Raw genomic sequence first — 4,397 nt, forward strand, 5'->3', positions numbered from 1 at the left:
AGAAAAAGCTGGTCAGAAGCTCAAGGAATGGAGCAGAGATACTCAGAGAAAATCAGAACCCCATAGCCCTTCAGAGACGAACCTGACAGCTTTAAAATTCTAGTTTCAAATTGAATCCATGTTTCCTTACAATTGCTCCCCTGACCCGTTTCTCATAGTGCCTTGGAAAGGTCTCTACTTCTTGCAACAGAAGAACAATCTAATTAAACAACAAAATTAAAAGATCCAAGTACAAATAACCCCGTCATTTCTGTGACCTCCAGCAAATCACCAAGTTGCTGTTGTTTGCCTGTGTGACTAGCACGCTTGTTCTACTGCTCTGTGCTTCTCCCACTTCCCTCCTTGGGCCTGTCCTGGTAGCTGACAGGTTTACAATCTTCTCGAGCTGGCATGTGCCAGACTGCTCACCTCTGGTCTGACTGTGGACTAGAAGTAGCATTACCATGTTAGTGCTTCTGGGAGTGGGAGCGAGGAGTAGAAAAGGATACAGAAATGCAGCAGAGAGGAACTGCACAGGAAGTAGAAGAAAAGAAGCAAACCAAGACTAGATATGGTGGCCGCTAAGTGGTTCCATAGAAATGATAGAGTAAGTGGAGGATATGAAAGCCCTTCAAGGAGAGCCAAAATCCTGCTTTGCACCACTCCACCTTGAAGCTACCTATCCACCATGCCAATCTGGTCCATATTTCTCAATCTCATGCTCACCAAAATTAAAGGCACCGCCAATATGAGAATCAAACAAGACACCAAATCTCATAGCCAGTCAAGTCTAGAAAGCAATCTTTGGCATTTTGTCGGCAACAAAGTACGAGTTTCCATTTTTAATTTTGGGAACATTCATATTGTACAATTTACTATTTTCCCCACAGCCACCAGTGATATTTGCCGTCTACTTGGTATCTGGACCAAACCCAAACATTTGCTAGCAGAAGCAGCTTATACTGGCTTGGGCAGCCTTGCATGTTGGTCATGAGAACAGGTCCTGGAGCCAGAATTCGTGAGTTCAAATCCTGCCTCTGGTACTTGATAGGGGTATATCATTAGAAAATCATTTCACTCCTCTCTGCCAAGTTTCCTACTTCCCAGGGTGCTTAGGGTGACCACCCTCCTAGACTGCCCCAGACTAAAGGGCTTCTTGAGATGTGGGACTTTCAGTGCTAAAGCTGGGAAACTTCTAGGCAAACTGGAATGAGTTGGTCATCCAGAGATAAAATAAGATATTGCAGGCAAAGCACTAAGAATAATGAGTGTCCAATACATGTTAGCCATTGACATTACATGAACCTGCTGCTAATGTGACTACTGGGACTGTAAACTTGGGACTCTGGGACAAGGTCCTGGACTTTTCTCAAAAGCAGGACCCCTTCCATTTACACTAAGTCCTAGCACTAAGAATAGGACCAAGAAGAAGGTGGGTATGCCTGTGCTGATAGTGAAGTCCATAAGAAGATGGAGAGTGAGTCAGACCCCAGGCTCCTCTTCTGGCCCAGAATAATGCCAGAAGCCAACCCTCCTTCACCATCCTCCCCTAGACCTGAGCCATGCTGGCTGTCTGGCAGATCTACAGACAGAATTTGATCTACTGAGCAAAAACGTCTAGTTTGTAGAGTCAGATTGCCCCTCGGAACCCCCCGACTTCCCCGCTAGGAGTTTCAAGGAGTTTCTCAAGAATGAAAGGGGCTGGCAAAATCAGGACGACCCTGCACACTCTGGTCTGCCATCCTGGGGGTTCCATTTCTTGCAGATTCTTCCAACATTTTATTTCTGAGCGCCTTGTGAGTTTCCTCACCTGGTCTCAGATATAGAAGAGAATGGTGTCCACTTCAATGCAGGGCTTAAGTACTTACAAGTTCTAGACTGCCTGAGTGTGATCGAGGGCAGCTTATCCTCTTTAAACCTTGATTCCACATTTGAAAAGTTGAGTTAATAATTATCAGTATTCCCTAAGCACTTACTATGTCCTAAGGATCTGACATACACTATCTTAATTAAACTTCAAGACAAGCCAAAAAGGTATGCATTTTAGAAATCCCTTATTATAGGACTCTGAGGCACAGAGAGATTAAATAACTCAAACTCAGAAAGTCTGACTCCAGAACTCAAACTCTCAATTCTACGTCTGCCTCTCTGGGTTATTGTGAAAAACAAATTAACACATGCATAGACACTTTGTACATTGTAAATGTTCAATAAATACTAGGTATCTTTTTTAAAATTTTATTTTACTTTAAGTTCTGGGATACATGTGCAGAATGTGTAGGTTTGTTACATAGGTACACATGTGCTTTGGTGGTTTGCCGCACCTATCAACTCTATCGAACCTATCATCTAGGTTTTAAGCCCTGCATGCGTTAGGTATTTGTTCTACTGTTCTCCCTCCCTTTGGCCCCTACCCCTCGACAGGCCCTGGTGTGTGATGCTCCCCCGCCTTGAGGTATCATTTTTCAAGAAGGAGGAGAAGGGCTGAAAAGACAATCAAGGTAAATGGTTCAGCATCAGTATACCCTTTGTTCACATATAAGAATAGACAGTGGGTCTACTAAGCTAAGCTAATACTATTAGAGAAACTTAACAAGTGTTTATTGAGCACATACTCACTGACAAGTGCTATACAAAGAACTTGGGGTCTAGCTCTGAGCAAAATCAGACACCATTTCTACCATCCTAAAGCTTATAGCCCAGAGAAAAAGATAAAAAATGAACAAATGACTCCACTTGAAAAAAGAGGAATAAATGAACAATTCAAAAAGGAAATTTAAGAAAACAATTCCATTTATAATAGCAATAGAAGAATAAAATATTTGGGAATAAACTTAACCAAGGAAGCAAAAGACTTGCATACTTAAAAATTATAAAGTATTACTAAAAGAAATTAAACACGAAATAAATGGATAGATATCTCATGTTCATGAATTCAAAGACTTAATATTGTTAAAATAGCAATACTATCCAAGATTATCTACAGACCTAATGCATTTCCTATGGAAATCCCAATGGTGTTTTTTGCAGAAATAGAAAAATCCATCCTAATTAATATGAAATCTCAAGGGACCTTGAATAGCCAACACAGTCTTGAAAAGGGACAAATTTGAAGGTCTCACACTCACTGATTTCAAAACTTATTACAAAACTATGGTAATCAAAACAGCATTTTACTGGCAAAAAGACACACATATACACAAGAGAGCCTAGAAGAAGACCTCTCACATGTATGGTCAAATGATTTTTGACAAGATTGTCAAGACCATTAATAGGGAAAGGAGAGTCTTTTCAACCATGCTGCAAAAATTGGATATCCACATACAAATGAATGAAAACAGACCTTTACCTAATACCATATACAAAAATCAACTTGAAAATGGATCAAAGACCTAAACATAAAAGCTAAAATTATCAAACTCTTAGAAGAAAATATAGGGAGAAAACTCCTTGACATTGAATTTGGCAATGATTTATTGGATATGACACCGAAAACACAGGCAACAAAAGTAAAAATAGTCAAATTAGGCTACATCAAAATTTAAAACTGTCCATCAAAGGACACAATCAATAGAGTGAAAAGGAAATCTAAAAAATGACAGAAAATATTTGCAAATTATCTATCTGATAAGGGGTTCGTATCCAGAACATATGAAAAACTCCTACAACTCAACAATAACAACACAACAACCCAATCAATAAATGGGCAAGCTGAACACAGTGGCTCATGCGTGTAATCCCAGCACTCTGAGAGGCTAAGGAGGGCGGATCGCTTGAGGCCAGGAATTCAAGACCAGTCTCAACAACAAGTAAGACCGTGTCTCTACAAAAAAAAAATTTTTTAATTAGCCAGGTATTGTGGTGTGTACCTGTAGTTCGAGCTACTTGGGAGGAAGAGGCAGAAGAATCACTCGAGGCCAGGAGTTTGAGGCTGTGGTAAACTGTAATTGTGCCGCTGCATTCCAGCCTGGGCAACAGAGCGAGACCTTGTCATAGATGATAGATAGATAGATAGATAGATAGATAGATAGATAGATAGATAGACAGACAGACAGACAGACAGGCAGGCAAAGGAATGTAATGGATATTTCTCCAAAGAAGATACACAACTGGCCAGCAAGCACACACACAAAATTCTTAATATCACTAATCATTAGGGAAATGCAAATCAAAACCACAATAAGATACCACCTTACACCCATTAGGATGCCAACTATTAAAAAAAAAACTAATGTGAAAAAAGTAAAATAAAAAGCATTGGTGATGATGTGGAGAAATTGATACCTAGAGTAGTCAAATTCATAGACACAAAAAGTTGAAAAGCAGTTTTCAGGGGCTGGGGAGTTGTTTCATGTTTTGCAAGATGAAAGGCATTCTGGAGATTGGTTGTGCAACAATGTGAATGTACTCAACATTCC

Source organism: Macaca nemestrina, chromosome 5, assembly GCF_043159975.1.
Source record: "Macaca nemestrina isolate mMacNem1 chromosome 5, mMacNem.hap1, whole genome shotgun sequence".
Classification (NCBI taxonomy): domain Eukaryota; kingdom Metazoa; phylum Chordata; class Mammalia; order Primates; family Cercopithecidae; genus Macaca; species Macaca nemestrina.